This window comes from Panulirus ornatus, chromosome 6 (genome assembly GCF_036320965.1).
Source record: "Panulirus ornatus isolate Po-2019 chromosome 6, ASM3632096v1, whole genome shotgun sequence".
Taxonomy (NCBI): domain Eukaryota; kingdom Metazoa; phylum Arthropoda; class Malacostraca; order Decapoda; family Palinuridae; genus Panulirus; species Panulirus ornatus.
In genome coordinates this window covers 34,658,417-34,677,139 of record NC_092229.1, presented here as the reverse complement: position 1 = coordinate 34,677,139, position 18,723 = coordinate 34,658,417, and the positions used below count along the sequence as shown (strand labels likewise).

Genomic DNA, 18,723 nt, shown 5'->3' with positions numbered 1-18,723 from the left:
AAGGTGAGTAATGTGGCAATTGTTGGAATAATTGGTGTACCTGGGCTGTTCATTGTTGTAAATTGAAATGGTGAAGAGCCTGTATATCTATGTGCTGAAAAAGGATTGGCAATTGGGAATACCTGGTTTGGAAAGAGAGATATACATAAGTATACGTATGTAAGTAGGAGAATTGGCCAGAGAGCGTTATTGGATTACGTATTAATTGACAGGCGCGCAAAAGAGAGACTTTTGGATGCTAATGTGCTGAGAGGAGAAACTGGAGGGTTGTCTGATCATTAACTTGTGGAGGCAAAGGTGATGATTTGTAGAGGTTTTCAGAAAAGAAGAGAAAAAGTTGGGGTGAAGAGAGTGGTGACAGTAAGTGAGCTTGGGAAGGAGACTTGTGCGAGGAAGTACCAGAAGAGACTGAGTACGGAATGGAAAAAGGTAAGAACAAAGGACTTAAGGGGAGTGGGGGAGGAATGGGATGTATTTAGGGGAGCAGTGATGGCTTGTGCAATAGATGCTTGTGGCATGAGGAGCTTGTGAGGTGAGCAGATTAGAAAGGGTAGTGAGTGGTGGGATGAAGAAGTAAGATCATCATTGAAACAGAAGAGAGAGGCATTTGGACGATTTTTGTAGGGTAATAATGCAAATGACTGGGAGATGTATAAAAGAAAGAGGCAGGAGGTCAAGAGAAAGGTGCAAGAGGTGAAAAAGATGCCAAATGAGAGTTGGGGTGAGAGAGTACCATTGAATTTTAGGGAGAATAAAAACATGTTTTGGGTGTGTGTGTGTGTGTGTGTGTGTGTGTGTGTGTGTGTGTGTGTGTGTGTGTGTGTGTGTGTGTGTGTGTGTGTGTGTGTGTGTGTGTGTGTGTGTGTGTGTGTGTGTGTGTTTGTGTGTTTATGTGAGTGGATGTGTCTTCGTGTATTTTCTGGAGCTATCTCGCTTATCCGGGACACGATAATTGAAGTATGAAAATGATAACATAAATAATGATGATAATTGAGTAATAATAATAACAATAATGATAATAATTATAATAATGACAATAACAATAATAATAATAATAATAATAATGATAGTAATGATAATAATAATAAAAATTGTAACAACAATAATAATAGTAATATTAATAACAATAATAATGATGATAATAATAATAATAATAATAATAATAATAATAATAATAATAATAATAATAATAATAATAATAATAATAAAAATAATGATACTACTACTGCTACTACTACTACTAATAATAATAATGATAATAATAATAATAATGATAATAATAATAATGATAATAATAATAATAATGATGATAATAGTAATAATAATATTAATATTAATGATAAGAACGATAGTAATGATAATAATAATAATAATAGTAATAACGATAATAATGATGATGATAATTATCCCTGGTGATAGGAGAGAAAGAATACTTCCCACGTATTCCTTGCGTGTCGTAGAAGGCGACTAATAGGGGAGGGAGCGGGGGGCTGGAAATCCTCCCCTCTCGTTTTTTTTTTTTTTAATTTTCCAAAAGAAGGGACAGAGAAAGGGGCCAGGTGAGGATATATCCTCAAAGTCCCAGTCCTCTCAACGCTACCTCGCTAACGCGGGAAATGGCGAATAGTTTGAAAGCAAAGAAAAAGAAATAAATGATAATAATAATGATGATAATAACATTAATAATGGTGAAAATGATATTGATAATGATAGTAATGATATATACATATTCTTTTTTCTCTGTACTTATTTCCCCATTTTCTATAGATGCTGTGTACGGAGTAAATGCAATATATGTGGTACACTTAGAGGAAGCTGTGTGAAGGCTGCCGAATGCGATGGAAGATCTGTTGTAGCCAATTCCATCTGTCCCAACCATCAGTGCAAATGCTGCATGTGAAATAGGTAATACTGATTTTTGATACAATAAAAAGTTTTATGATGTAATATTTTAACATGCATATGCCGTGATGATAAACATAAATGTTCGCATTTAATTATTTCACTTTACACGTTTCTTTTCTTCAAAGTATGACTCTTGCATATTGTTAGTTTACTGTTACAGTGTTTACAGTATATCAAATACAGCTTTGATTCTTTATTCAAGAATAATTAAACATTTCACTTGCTCAGACCGAGAACTGATAAATATGTTTGTTTCGTTTTTCATTATGTTAAGAAAATCCCCAAATATCAGACTAAAGTTGCTAAACACATGTCCCCACATCTGATGTTAATTATACTTGAAACAGACATTAGGCAATAGATCTAATCAAGTAATGAGGATATTCATTATGAGATTAATACTATGGACATGTATATGTCAATCTAAATTAATTTACTGTATCTTATTCTCAAGAGAATAGGACCCTACTCACAACACAACAGCATTATGAGAGTAACAGTCTCAATTTACATATGAGAGTAACAGTCTCAATTTACATATGAGAGTAACAGTCTCAATTTACATATGAGAGTAACAGTCTCAATTTACATATGAGAGTAACAGTCTCAATTTACATATTCGACTTATTACCAGATTTTTAACCTTCAATACTTTCTATCACTGTAACATACTACTAATTATACCATCGTACTCGAGACAGTGTATAATAGTCTTGAATGTAATGCTCAAGTGTACTCCTTTCCTCTTCCATATATTTCTTACACCTTTCATCGTTATTTTCACATTTTGTTCTTTATTCTTATCCTCTTTTATGTGTACATTAAATAGCTTTACTGTATCGTGATGCTCATTCTATCATTAATCATATCTCCAGTAACTCTTCATATCATACTAAAGTGATATCTTTCTTTGTTCTCATTTGCTCCTACTCACTAGATCTTCTCTAAGAAGTATTCTATACTCTCCATATATTTCTCGAGACTTGAGATTCTGTCTCACTTGTACTGCCTACACATATCTCTTTATTGGGTCAGCCACTTCATCGCCAGCTAACCCAATAAGGGCAAGCACGCTAAGGCATGAAATGTTTTTATTCTTTCTTTCTTAACAGTACATTCAATGGCTTAGTGCGCACCTCATCATTATCCACCTTTTTCTTATTTTGTAAATGATGAATTTAGAATCACTTAAAATCAATACTCTATTTTGAGAATTTCCATAATATTCTTTACTTTCCCTTGTTAGAAGCTTCTCGATTTGCCAGAGTTCAAAGGCTCCATCAGCCACTCTACTAGAAGTATGATTTTCTCCTCTCTCAGTCTGCCATTTCACATTTCACATTGCCTATTCTACTCCTGTGATTGTCACGTAAAATCCCACCAGTGTAACTTAAGACATTATCAACTTTTCTCATCTGAAAAATCCTTTGAAGTGCAAGAAACGTTGTGTGTTCAAGGTCAATATTTACAATTATATGTGATAGTAGTGCAACATATATCTCTAGATCACCTTGAGTTCTCTTCCTCACTATCTACATTGTCTGTGAAATCATCCATTACATCACCTTACGAAGGATACGTTTGTCTTGATTATTTTTCCCTTTTTATAATCCCCTTCCAAGCTCTTTGGTTAATCATTTACATACAGGATCATTATATTTTTTTTTTAAATCTATTATACTTAACCTTCATCTCCCGTGTTGGCAGGGTAGCGCAAGTAAACAAACAAGGAACCGCCCAACCCACCCACACACACACACACACATGTATATACATAAACGCCCACACACGCAGAATTACATACATATACATACACAGACATATACATATAGCCACATGTACATATCCATACTTGCTGCCTTCATCCATTTCCGTCGAAAACCCGCCACACACATCCCCCCCCCCGACCACGCCCGACCACACCACACGGGGAATGGCGAATAGTATGAAAAGAATATATATATATATATATATATATATATATATATATATATATATATATATATATATATATATATATATATATATATATATATATATATATATATATATATTATCCCTGGGGATAGGGGAGAAAGAATACTTCCCACGTATTCCCTTCGTGTCGTAGAAGGCGCCTAAAAGGGAAAGGAGTGGGGGGGCTGGAAATCCTCCCCTTTCGTTTTTTTTTTTAATTTTCCTAAAGAAGGAACAGAGAAGGGGGACAGGTTAGGATATTCCCTCAAAGGCCCAGTCCTCTGTTCTTGACGGTGCCTCGCTATTGCGGGAAATGTCGAATAGTATGAAAAAAAAAAATATATATATATATATATATATATATATATATATATATATATATATATATATATATATATCTTTTTTTTTTATTTGTCGCTGTCTCCCGCGATTGCGATGTAGCGCAAGGAAACAGACGAAAGAAATGGCCCAACCCACCCCCATACACATGTATATACATACGTCCACACACGCAAATATACATACCTACACAGCTTTCCATGGTTTACCCCAGACGCTTCACATGCCCTGATTCAATCCACTGACAGCACGTCAACCCCGGTATACCAGATCGATCCAATTCACTCTATTCTTTGCCTTCCTTTCACCCTCCTGCATGTTCAGGCCCCGATCACTCAAAATCTTTTTCACTCCATCTTTCCACCTCCAATTTGGTCTCCCTCTTCTCCTCGTTCCCTCCACCTCCGACACATACATCCTCTTGGACAATCTTTCCTCACTCATTCTCTCCATGTGCCCAAACCATTTCAAAACACCCTCTTCTGCTCTCTCAACCACGCTCTTTTTATTTCCACACATCTCTCTTACCCTTACGTTACTTACTCGATCAAACCACCTCACACCACACATTGTCCTCAAACATCTCATTTCCAGCACATCCACCCTCCTGCGCACAACTCTATCCATAGCCTACGCTTCGCACCATACAACATTGTTGGAAACACTATTCCTTCAAACATACCCAATTTTGCTTTCCGAGATAATGATCTCGACTTCCACACATTCTTCAAGGCTCCCAGAAATTTTGCCCCCTCCCCCACCCTATGATCCACTTCCGCTTCCATGGTTCCATCCGCTGCCAGATCCACTAACAGATATCTAAAACACTTTACTTCCTCCAGTTTTTCTCCATTCAAACTTACCTCCCAATTGACTTGACCCTCAAACCTACTGTACCTAATAACCTTGCTCTTATTCACATCCACTCTTAACTTTCTTCTTTCACACACTTTACAAAACTCAGTCACCAGCTTCTGCAGTTTCTCACACGAAACAGCCACCAGCGCTGTATCATCAGCGAACAACAACTGACTCACTTCCCAAGCTCTCTCATCCCCAAAAGACCTCATATATATATATATATATATATATATATATATATATATATATATATATATATATATATATATATATATGCGTGCATAGTGCCATTGTACAAAGGCAAAGGGGATAAGAGTGAGTGCTCAAATTACAGAGGTATAAGTTTGTTGAGTATTCCTGGTAAATTATATGGGAGGGTATTGATTGAGAGGGTGAAGGCATGTACAGAGCATCAGATTGGGGAAGAGCAGTGTGGTTTCAGAAGTGGTAGAGGATGTGTGGATCAGGTGTTTGCTTTGAAGAATGTATGTGAGAAATACTTAGAAAAGCAAATGGATTTGTATGTAGCATTTATGGATCTGGAGAAGGCATATGATAGAGTTGATAGAGATGCTCTGTGGAAGGTATTAAGAATATATGGTGTGGGAGGAAAGTTGTTAGAAGCAGTGAAAAGTTTTTATCGAGGATGTAAGGCATGTGTACGTGTAGGAAGAGAGGAAAGTGATTGGTTCTCAGTGAATGTAGGTTTGCGGCAGGGGTGTGTGATGTCTCCATGGTTGTTTAATTTGTTTATGGATGGGGTTGTTAGGGAGGTAAATGCAAGAGTCTTGGAAAGAGGGGCAAGTATGAAGTCTGTTGGGGATGAGAGAGCTTGGGAAGTGAGTCAGTTGTTGTTCGCTGATGATACAGCGCTGGTGGCGGATTTATGTGAGAAACTGCAGAAGCTGGTGACGGAGTTTGGTAAAGTGTGTGGAAGAAGAAAGTTAAGAGTAAATGTGAATAAGAGCAAGGTTATTAGGTACAGTAGGGTTGAGGGTCAAGTCAATTGGGAGGTGAGTTTGAATGGAGAAAAACTGGAGGAAGTGAAGTGTTTTAGATATCTGGGAGTGGATCTGTCAGCGGATGGAACCATGGAAGCGGAAGTGGATCATAGGGTGGGGGAGGGGGCGAAAATTTTGGGAGCCTTGAAAAATGTGTGGAAGTCGAGAACATTATCCCGGAAAGCAAAAATGGGTATGTTTGAAGGAATAGTGGTTCCAACAATGTTGTATGGTTGCGAGGCGTGGGCTATGGATAGAGTTGTGCGCAGGAGGATGGATGTGCTGGAAATGAGATGTTTGAGGACAATGTGTGGTGTGAGGTGGTTTGATCGAGTAAGTAACGTAAGGGTAAGAGAGATGTGTGGAAATAAAAAGAGCGTGGTTGAGAGAGCAGAAGAGGGTGTTTTGAAGTGGTTTGGGCACATGGAGAGAATGAGTGAGGAAAGATTGACCAAGAGGATATATGTGTCGGAGGTGGAGGGAACGAGGAGAAGAGGGAGACCAAATTGGAGGTGGAAAGATGGAGTGAAAAGGATTTTGTGTGATCGGGGCCTGAACATGCAGGAGGGTGAAAGGAGGGCAAGGAATAGAGTGAATTGGAGCGATGTGGTATACAGGGGTTGACGTGCTGTCAGTGGATTGAATCAAGGCATGTGAAGCGTCCGGGGTAAACCATGGAAAGCTGTGTAGGTATGTATATTTGCGTGTGTGGACGTGTGTATGTACATGTGTATGGGGGGGGGTTGGGCCATTTCTTTCGTCTGTTTCCTTGCGCTACCTCGCAAACGCGGGAGACAGCGACGAGGTATAAAAAAAAAAAAAAAAAATATATATATATATATATATATATATATATATATATATATATATATATATATATATATATATATATAATATGCGTGCATAGTGCCATTGTACAAAGGCAAAGGGGATAAGAGTGAGTGCTCAAATTACAGAGGTATAAGTTTGTTGAGTATTCCTGGTAAATTATATGGGAGGGTATTGATTGAGAGGGTGAAGGCATGTACAGACCATCAGATTGGGGAAGAGCAGTGTGGTTTCAGAAGTGGTAGAGGATATGTGGATCAGGTGTTTGCTTTGAAGAATGTATGTGAGAAATACTTAGAAAAGCAAATGGATTTGTATGTAGCATTTATGGATCTGGAGAAGGCATATGATAGAGTTGATAGAGATGCTCTGTGGAAGGTATTAAGAATATATTGTGTGGGAGGAAAGTTGTTAGAAGCAGTGAAAAGTTTTTATCGAGGATGTAAGGCATGTGTACGTGTAGGAAGAGAGGAAAGTGATTGGTTCTCAGTGAATGTAGGTTTGCGGCAGGGGTGTGTGATGTCTCCATGGTTGTTTAATTTGTTTATGGATGGGGTTGTTAGGGAGGTAAATGCAAGAGTCTTGGAAAGAGGGGCAAGTATGAAGTCTGTTGGGGATGAGAGAGCTTGGGAAGTGAGTCAGTTGTTGTTCGCTGATGATACAGCGCTGGTGGCGGATTTATGTGAGAAACTGCAGAAGCTGGTGACGGAGTTTGGTAAAGTGTGTGGAAGAAGAAAGTTAAGAGTAAATGTGAATAAGAGCAAGGTTATTAGGTACAGTAGGGTTGAGGGTCAAGTCAATTGGGAGGTGAGTTTGAATGGAGAAAAACTGGAGGAAGTGAAGTGTTTTAGATATCTGGGAGTGGATCTGGCAGCGGATGGAACCATGGAAGCGGAAGTGGATCATAGGGTGGGGGAGGGGGCGAAAATCCTAGGGGCCTTGAAGAATGTGTGGAAGTCGAGAAAATTATCCCGGAAAGCAAAAATGGGTATGTTTGAAGGAATAGTGGTTCCAACAATGTTGTATGGTTGCGAGGCGTGGGCTATGGATAGAGTTGTGCGCAGGAGGATGAATGTGCTGGAAATGAGATGTTTGAGGACAATGTGTGGTGTGATGTGGTTTGATCGAGTAAGTAACGTAAGGGTAAGAGAGATGTGTGGAAATAAAAAGAGCGTGGTTGAGAGAGCAGAAGAGGGTGTTTTGAAGTGGTTTGGGCACATGGAGAGGATGAGTGAGGAAAGATTGACCAAGAGGATATATGTGTCGGAGGTGGAGGGAACAAGGAGAAGAGGGAGACCAAATTGGAGGTGGAAAGATGGAGTGAAAAGGATTTTGTGTGATCGGGGCCTGAACATGCAGGAGGGTGAAAGGAGGGCAAGGAATAGAGTGAATTGGAGCGATGTGGTATACAGGGGTTGACGTGCTGTCAGTGGATTGAATCAAGGCATGTGAAGCGTCCGGGGTAAACCATGGAAAGCTGTGTAGGTATGTATATTTGCGTGTGTGGACGTGTGTATGTACATGTGTATGGGGGGCTTGGGCCATTTCTTTCGTCTGTTTCCTTGCGCTACCTCGCAAACGCGGGAGACAGCGACGAGGTATATAAAAAAAAAAAAAATATATATATATATATATATATATATATATATATATATATATATATATATATGGGGAAGTCTGTCTCGATACACTGCGGCGAGGCGACGCGACGCTGACACGATCACTGTCACAATATCACTTCTGCCTCCTCAAGTCAATCTCTCAGCCACAGTGCAGGCCTTCATCGTCGAAATCGGTCTTCTGGAGGTTACCGTTGTCGATGGGTGTGACCATGTCCTTGCAGGGTCGGTCAGGTCAATGGCGGCGATCGTCCTTCTCAAGGGTCGTACGGTCATGTTCAAGGGTCGAACCTCCGTATTCAAAGGTCGTACCTTCGCAGTCATAGGTCGTACCATCGTGCTCCTTGGAAATGGACTGGGTGGGCTTGCTGTGCTGTCGGTTTCACTTCGCCATCATCTCAGTCGAATGTAAGCCAAGATGGTGCACAATATCGAGAGCCCATCCTCAATTTTTACTGCGTTTCATCACATCAACTTTCACGGCGAGAATAGCACTATCTTGGCTCTTGCGAACACTAGACAACTTTCCAGTGGCACCAGATTTTCTGCTTATGGTTGTAATATTACGGAGATATGATACTTTTAAAGGGGAAGTAAATGTTTATAGTTGTGTTAATGGAGTGATAGTTTTCATGCATGGTGTTTTTGACAAGAAAATAGTGAAGTTGGAAAAAAATGTAGCTTAGACATTGAAGCTTATTGATACAGTGGTGAAATTGATGAGAACTGCTATTGACGTTTGTGTGAATAAATTGTACATTTCCTTTTCCATAGCCAGAGGTTGAACCATTATGTGACATTCATTTTTTTTCATTCATTTCAAGCTAAAAGTTTGTTTTATAAATTGTTTCTTACATTTTTCATATGTATATATATGTATGTGTGTGTGTGTGTGTGTATGTGCGTATGTATGTGTATGTGTGTGTGTGTGTATATGCATATATATATGTATATTATCCCTGGGGATAGGGGTGAAAGAATACTTCCCACGTATTCCTCGCGTGTCGTAGAAAGCGACTAGAGGGGACGGGAGCGGGGGGCCGGAAATCCTCCCCTCCTTGTATTAACTTTCTAAAATGGGAAACAGAAGAAGGAGTCACGCGGGGAGTGATCATCCTCCTCGAAGGCTCAGAGTGGGATGCCTAAATGTGTGTGGATGTAACCAAGATGTGAAAAAAGGAGAGATAGGTAGTATGTTTGAGGAAAGGAACCTGGATGTTTTGGCTCTGAGTGAAACGAAGCTCAAGGGTAAAGGGGAAGAGTGGTTTGGAAATGTCTGGGGAGTGAAGTCAGGGGTTAGTGAGAGGACAAGAGCAAGGGAAGGAGTAGCAATACTCCTGAAACAGGAGTTGTGGGAGTATGTGATAGAATGCAAGAAAGTAAATTCTCGATTAATATGGGTAAAACTGAAAGTTGATGGAGAGAGGTGGGTGATTATTGGTGCATATGCACCTGGGCATGAGAAGAAAGATCATGAGAGGCAAGTGTTTTGGGAGCAGCTAAATGAGTGTGTTAGCGGTTTTGATGCACGAGACCGGGTTATAGTGATGGGTGATTTGAATGCAAAGGTGAGTAATGTGGCAGTTGAGGGAATAATTGGTATGCATGGGGTGTTCAGTGTTGTAAATGGAAATGGTGAAGAGCTTGTAGATTTATGTGCTGAAAAAGGACTGATGATTGGGAATACCTGGTTTAAAAAGCGAGATATACATAAGTATACTTATGTAAGTAGGAGAGATGGCCAGAGAGCGTTATTGGATTACGTGTTAATTGACAGGCGCGCGAAAGAGAGACTTTTGGATGTTAATGTGCTGAGAGGTGCAACTGGAGGGATGTCTGATCATTATCTTGTGGAGGCTAAGGTGAAGATTAGTATGGGTTTTCAGAAAAGAGGAGTGAATGTTGGGGTGAAGAAGGTGGTGAGAGTAAGTGAGCTTGGGAAGGAGACCTGTGTGGGGAAGTACCAGGAGAGACTGTGTACAGAATGGAAAAAGGTGACAACAATGGAAGTAAGGGGAGTGGGGGAGGAATGGGATGTATTTAGGGAATCAGTGATGGATTGCGCAAAAGATGCTTGTGGCATGAGAAGAGTGGGAGGTGGGCTGTTTAGAAAGGGTAGTGAGTGGTGGGATGAAGAAGTAAGAGTATTAGTGAAAGAGAAGAGAGAGGCATTTGGACGATTTTTGCAGGGAAAAAATGCAATTGAGTGGGAGAAGTATAAAAGAAAGAGACAGGAGGTCAAGAGAAAGGTGCAAGAGGTGAAAAAAAGGGCAAATGAGAGTTGGGGTGAGAGACTATCAGTAAATTTTAGGGAGAATAAAAAGATGTTCTGGAAGGAGGTAAATAGGGTGCGTAAGACAAGGGAGCAAATGGGAACTTCAGTGAAGGGCGCAAATGGGGAGGTGATAACAAGTAGCGGTGATGTGAGAAGGAGATGGAATGAGTATTTTGAAGGTTTGTTGAATGTGTCTGATGACAGAGTGGCAGATATAGGGTGTTTTGGTCGAGGTGGTGTGCAAAGTGAGAGGGTTAGGGAAAATGATTTGGTAAACAGAGAAGAGGTAGTAAAAGCTTTGCGGAAGATGAAAGCCGGCAAGGCAGCAGGTTTGGATGGTATTGCAGTGGAATTTATTAAAAAAGGGGGTGACTGTATTGTTGACTGGTTGGTAAGGTTATTTAATGTATGTATGACTCATGGTGAGGTGCCTGAGGATTGGCGGAATGCGTGCATAGTGCCATTGTACAAAGGCAAAGGGGATAAGAGTGAGTGCTCAAATTACAGAGGTATAAGTTTGTTGAGTATTCCTGGTAAATTATATGGGAGGGTATTGATCGAGAGGGTGAAGGCATGTACAGAGCATCAGATTGGGGAAGAGCAGTGCGGTTTCAGAAGTGGTAGAGGATGTGTGGATCAGGTGTTTGCTTTGAAGAATGTATGTGAGAAATACTTAGAAAAGCAAATGGATTTGTATGTAGCATTTATGGATCTGGAGAAGGCATATGATAGAGTTGATAGAGATGCTCTGTGGAAGGTATTAAGAATATATGGTGTGGGAGGCAAGTTGTTAGAAGCAGTGAAAAGTTTTTATCGAGGATGTAAGGCATGTGTACGTGTAGGAAGAGAGGAAAGTGATTGGTTCTCAGTGAATGTAGGTTTGCGGCAGGGGTGTGTGATGTCTCCATGGTTGTTTAATTTGTTTATGGATGGGGTTGTTAGGGAGGTAAATGCAAGAGTTTTGGAAAGAGGGGCAAGTATGAAGTCTGTTGGGGATGGGGAGAGCTTGGGGAAATTTAGCAGTTGTTTTTTCGCTTTATGATACAGCCTGGGGGCTGATTCATGTGAGAAACTGCGAAGTTTTTGGGCTGAGTTTTTGGGAAAGGGGTGTGGAAGAAGAAAAATTGAGAGTAAATGTGAATTTAAAAGCAAGGTTTTTAAAGGGACATAAGGGTTTAGGGTCAAGTCAAATTGGGAGGTGAGTTTAATGGGAAAAACTGGAGGAAGTGAATGTTTTAGATACTGGGGGTGGGTCTGGCCCGCGGATGGAACCATGGGAAACGGAAATGGACATTTGGGGGGGGGAGGGGGCGAAAATTTTGGGAGCCTTGAAAAATGTGGGAAGGGCGAGAACATTATCTCGAAAGCGAAAATTGGTATGTTTGAGGGAATAGTTTGGGTTTCCCAAAAATGTGTATGGTTGCGAGCGTGGCTAGGAGTGTGTGCACGTAGGTGGGGAGGCGCAGGAGGTGGGCGAGTGTGAGGTGGAGCGTGTGCGGAGAGGAGTGAGGGCATTTTAGGACGGTGGTCGAGATGTGGAGGGAGTGTGGAGGTGTTTGGGGGGGGAGAGCGGGGAATAACGGAAGGGGGGGGATTATGGAATATTGTGAGAGTTTGTGGGTTAAAATACTCAACATAACACTAGAGTGGGAGTGTGGACGACTATATAGCTGGTCACTGTATATATGATGAGAGAAGTAAAGGTGGATGGCACACATGGGTATTATTATGAATGAGGAAGAGTGTGTAGACACATAGATGGATTGTGACACACACACTACACTATTAACGAGTTGGTGGGTGAGGGGGGGGGTGGGGACAGGTAGTAAGCACACACAGGGGGGGGAGGTGAGTGGGTGTAATTATGGGGAGGGGTGTTTTGGGGAGGTGGGGGAGGGGGTGGGTATCTCTGGTGTGAGTGAGTGAGAGTGATGCGTGTGTCGCGGTATATCATGTGTCGTGTGTTGGTAGTTTTTGAGTGAAGTAAAGATGGGTGGTTTCTCTGTTAGAGTATGGAATTGGGGATCTACATCTCTTGAAAGTATAGAATATAGGGGGGAGAGGACACACATTTTGTTGGCGGTGTATATGGGGGGTGAGGGTGGAAGGAGATGGTGTGAGGTGTAATTTAAGAGTCCAGTGTGTATATCTCTCTAGAAGGTTTTGAGTGGGGGGGGGGGCAGAGGTGGAGGGGGGGGGGGAATGGGATAGGAAGAAGGACATAGGGAAGCGAGGAGATGTGAAGAGAGAGTCTGAGGGAGACATATCTCTGGGGTGAGTGAGTTTTCTCTCTCTATATATATAGATATAGTATTGAGAGAGAGAGGAGAGTTTGTGGGGGTGAGTGAGGTAGAGAGAGGTTTTATATATGATGAGGTGAGAGAGTATTGAGGTATTTATAATGGTATCTATCTATTGTTGTTTTTAGTAGTTTTAAATGTAGAGTATGTGATAGATAATGTGTAAATTTTGTGAGTGAGTGTGGTGGTTGTGAGAGAGATGAATAGATATATTATCTTGTGAGGTGAGGACAAGTGGAGGTGTGGAAACACACAACTTAGAGGGTGTAGAATGTTTTAGGAGTAGTATAAAGTAATATTTAAAATATATGTTGTTTTGTGTGATTATTAAGTAATAGAAGAATGTAGATGGGGAGTGTGTGTATTTCTAGAGATATATTTATAGATTCGTGTAATATGTAATGTGAATATTATACATTAGCGCATGATGAGTAATCTCTATGTGAGTAGGATATATGACAGGGTGAGAGAGAGAGAGAGTGTCTACACACATATATGCGTGCGTGTGATAGAGATGTAGGTAATGAATGATATAGATATGAGTGGATAAGAGAAAGGACAGGCACAAATTGCGCAGATATGAGGGAAAGAGTGACTCTATTCTCTGCGGGGAGCGACGAATAAGTGATTAGAATCAGTGCGATGAAGATAGAGAGAGAGGAGATTAGAAGGTAATATAGTTGAACTTATGAATGTATTATTGGAGTATTAATGGAGTTTTGTTTGAAGATATTGATTATATAGTAGAATGTGGAAAAAAATTAAATTAAGTGATTTTATATAAGTTAGTTATGAAGTAGAAGATAAAATGAATAGAGAGGGGAGGGAGAAGAGGATTTGTGGAGGGTACATATGATAATAATTTTAGTGATATTTCTTATATTTATGAAAGGTTTGAGTTATAAGAATATTATAATTATGATTGGTGTGATTGAAGATATGTATATAATAGAAGAGTAGTGAAAGTGTAGAAGAAATAAGAGTTTGTGAGTAAGAGAGTGAATTATTAAGACATCTTCTATATCTAATGATCATTACTGATAAGGGTTTTAATAGTGGAAGGATTTATGTAAATGGGGTATAAGTGGTTTTGGATGGGGTGGTAGTTGATATATATAGGTATGCATAAACAGGTTAAAGATAGGATATATGTATTATATATAATAGCATATGTTTGGACATAATGGAAAGTCTCTATCTATCATTATTGAAGGCGATATTAAAATGTTCATATGAACATGAGAGAATTTATAGGCTCGGCATGAATGGTTTGGTGCTACAGCAATAGACTCACTTCAGCATGGAACGGTCCACACCAAACCTTCGGGAATCCGAATATAATACTCGCTCGGGAGCCTAATTTACGCATTAACGTTCCTTCGAGCCAACACTACTTTTATCAAATACATCCAGTCACTTGCGTACTGCAGTGGCTACACAGGTATCAGTCACCAGCGCGGTGCATCAAGCGAACAACAACTGATTTACTTTTCCCCAAACTCTTTTCATTTCCCCAAAAACTTTATACTTTTTCCCCTCTTTCCAAAACTCTTTTTTCATTTTCCTTTCCCTAACAAACCCCCCCATTTAAAAAAATTAAAAAACCATGGGGACATCACAACACCCCTGCCGCAAACCTACATTCCCCGGGGAAAACCCAAACACTTTCCCTTTTTCCTACACTACACAATGCCTTACATCCTCGATAAAAACTTTTCACTGCTTCTAACAACTTTCCTCCCACACCATATATTCTTAATACCTTCCACAAAGCATCTCTATCAACTCTATCATATGCCTTCTCCAGATCCATAAATGCTACATACAAATCCATTTGCTTTTCTAAGTATTTCTCACATACATTCTTCAAAGCAAACACCTGATCCACACATCCTCTACCACTTCTGAAACCACACTGCTCTTCCCCAATCTGATGCTCTGTACATGCCTTCACCCTCTCAATCAATACCCTCCCATATAATTTACCAGGAATACTCAACAAACTTATACCTCTGTAATTTGAGCACTCACTCTTATCCCCTTTGCCTTTGTACAATGGCACTATGCACGCATTCCGCCAATCCTCAGGCACCTCACCATGAGTCCTACATACATTAAATAACCTTACCAACCAGTCAACAATACAGTCACCCCCTTTTTTAATAAATTCCACTGCAATACCATCCAAACCTGCTGCCTTGCCGGCTTTCATCTTCCGCAAAGCTTTCACTACCTCTTCTCTGTTTACCAAATCATTTTCCGTAACCCTCTCACTTTGCACACCACCTCGACCAAAACACCCTATATCCGCCACTCTATGATAGAATATATATATATATATATATATATATATATATATATATATATATATATATATATATATATATATATATATATATATATTTATATATATATATATATATATATATATATATATATATATATATATATATATATATATATATATATATATATATATATATATATATATATATATATATATATATATATATGTATATGTATATGTATATATATATATATATATATATATATATATATATATATATATATATATATATACATATTATGTACATATGTATATATGATATGTCTGTGATATATATATATATATATATATATATATATATATATATATATATATATATATATATATATATATATATATATATATATATATATATATATATATTCACAGACATATGCATATATACACATGTACATAATTCATACTTGATGCCTTTATTCATTTCTGTCGCCACCCCACCACACATGAAATGACAACCTCCTCACCCTGCATGTGCGCGAGGTAGGGCAAAGAAAAGACAACAAAGGATACATTCGTTCACACTCAGTCTCTAGCTATCTTGTATATATTTGTACATATATATATATATAATGATGTGAGGTGGTTTGTAAGGTGGTTTGATCCAGTAATTAATGAAAGGGTAAGAGAGATGTGTAGTAATAAAAGGAGTGTGGTTGAGAGAGCATAAGGGGGTGTGTTGAAATTATTTGAACCCATTGAGAGAATGGGCGAGGAAAGATGACAAAGAGAATATATGTGCCAGAGGTGCAGGAAAGAAGGGGAAGCCGGAGATCAAATCGGAGATGGAAGGATGGAGTGAAGAGGATATTGTTTAAGGATGGAGTTGTTAGGGAGGTAAATGCAATAGTTTTGGAGAGAGTTGAAAGTATACAGTCTGTTGTGGATCAGAAGGAGTGGAACGTTAGTCAGTTGTTGTTCGCTGATGATACAGCGCTGGTGTCTGATTCGGGTGAGAAACTGCAGAAGCTGGTGACTGAGTTTGGTAAAGTGTGTGAAAGAAGAAAGCTGAGAGTAAATGTGAATAAGAGCAAAGTTATTAGGTACAGTAGGGTTGAGGGACAAGTCACTTGGGAGATAAGTTTGAATGGAGAAAAACTGGAGGACGTGAAGCGTTTTAGATATTTGGGAGTGGATTTGGCAGTAGACGGAACCATGGAAGCGGAAGTGAGTTAGAGAGTGGGAGAGGTGGCGAAAGTTCTGGTAGCGTTGAAAGATGTGTGGAAGGCGAGACATTATCTTGGAAAGCAAAAATGGAAATGTTTCAAGGAATAGTGGTTACAACAATGTTATATAGTTGCGAGGCGTTTACTATAAATAGGGTTGTTCGGAGTAGAGTGGATGTGGTAGAAATGATATGTTTGAGGATAATATATGGTGTGAGGTTGGTTGATCGAGTAAGCAATGAAAAGGTAAGAGAGAGGTGTGGTAATAAAAAGAGTGTGGTTGAGAGAGCAGAAGAGGGTATTTTGAAATGGTTTGGTCATATGGAGAAAATGAGTGAGGAAAGGCTGACAAAGAGGATATATGTGTCAGAGGTGGAGGGCACGAGAAGTGGGAGACCAAATTGGAGGTGGAAGGATTTAGCGAAGATTTTGAACGATCGGGGCCTGAACATGCAGGAGGGAGAAAGGTTGCAAGGAATAGAGTGAATTGGAACGATGTGGTATACCGGCGTCGACCTACTGTCAATGGAATGATCCAGGGCATATGAAGCGTCTGGGGTAAACCATGGAAAGTTTTGTGGGGCCTGGATGTGGAAAGGGAGTTGTGGTTTCGGTGCATTATAAATGACAGCTAGAGACTGAGTGTGAACGAATGTGGCGTTTGTTGTCTTTTCCTAGCGGTACCTCACGCTCGTGCGGGGGGAGGGGGTTGTTTTTTCATGTGTGGCGAGGTGGTGACGGAAATGAATAAAGGCAGCAAGTATGAATTATGTACATGTGTATATATGTATATGTCTGAGTATGTATATGATTATATATACGTTGAAATGCATAAGTATGTATATGCGCGTGTGTGGACGTGTACGTCGGTGGGTTGGGCCATTCTTTCGTCTGTTTCCTTGCGCTATCTCGCTAACGCGGGAGACAGCGACAAATTGTAATGGGAATATACATATATGTATATATATATATATATATATATATATATATATATATATATATATATACATCCCATGAAAATACATAATCCTTTACATGTTTATATTCTCTAGTTACACAGCTTCATCTTCTCCATGTGCATCATCACAACTTGCCGAAAATGATGCTTAAAAAAACATCCGAATTGACTAAGTGAAAGTCACTTACGTTTAATTCCATCGGTACTTTCAAGTCAGAATTTCATATCAAACTAATGACTAAATCTATGCATGTCCATAACCTCCATAACTCCCTGCACTTTCGTAGGCATTAGTAACCAGGCATTGTGTTTTTCTTAACATGCGATACAATTGGGAAAAATTCTTTGCCCCGTCTCTGTCTTCCTTCTGCACACATCAGCATCATGGCTCCTGGCAAGACAACGGCACTTGGCTGGAAATTCATGCTACCAGACCCTGGAATCCCCAACTGTTCCATTTTGTAGTGGATGTGGCATGGAATATAGAGTTTCTTTGAAACGTTTTTCCCTTACAGCGATGACTTGATTTCTGGCTTTTTCAATCGGGAGGCAAGTCGTCGTCTGGATATCACATCTATATGACTCTTCTCATTCCATATTAGATACTCATAACCAATAAGATCGTTTTTCAAGTGGATCTGGATTGAATCATTAACTTCCTGTGTTTCGTGGGGAACTCAGCTATCCAAAGCTCTCGTTTCCCCTGGCCGTATGCTTTACGGGAACTGTATTTCTATCATCCATCCCATAGACTAAATAATGCGATAATGTGACTCTTTCACTCTTATTAACATTATCAGCATAAGTTGCACCAATGTTATTGCATTTGTCACCTGTCTTCCCTCCCAGCTGGGGAGATTCTTCTTCCTCTCTGGTCATGTTCCTTACTTTTCGTGGTACTTGCTACGTCCATCTCCCCCACTGCACACTCATTCGTCGTATGGACGAGCGTTACAAACACTGTTGCATGTTTCTACAGGGTCATACAAGAGATTGTTTGTTAAAGGGGTTGGTAGTCATGCGTTGCGATAGGCACACGTTCGACTGGCATGTCCCAGGGCATGGAGACTCGGTTTTTCCCAGTCGCTACACACAAGGTTAATTTCTTCTTGCATCTCTAATATTCATTAGTACTTAACGAAGTAAGTGAAAATAATTTACAAATGTTGAC

At 39.7% G+C, this 18,723-nt stretch overlaps 1 long non-coding RNA gene across 1 annotated transcript in view; it reads left to right on the top strand.

The window, feature by feature from the left end:
- The window catches only part of LOC139749155 (uncharacterized), a 118,554-nt gene that overhangs the window by 97,924 nt on the left and 1,907 nt on the right, over positions 1-18,723 (top strand). Inside the window, exon 5 of the long non-coding RNA XR_011712892.1 lies at positions 1,768-1,905. This is a non-coding gene — a long non-coding RNA (uncharacterized lncRNA). The remainder of the gene's footprint in view (positions 1-1,767; positions 1,906-18,723) is intronic.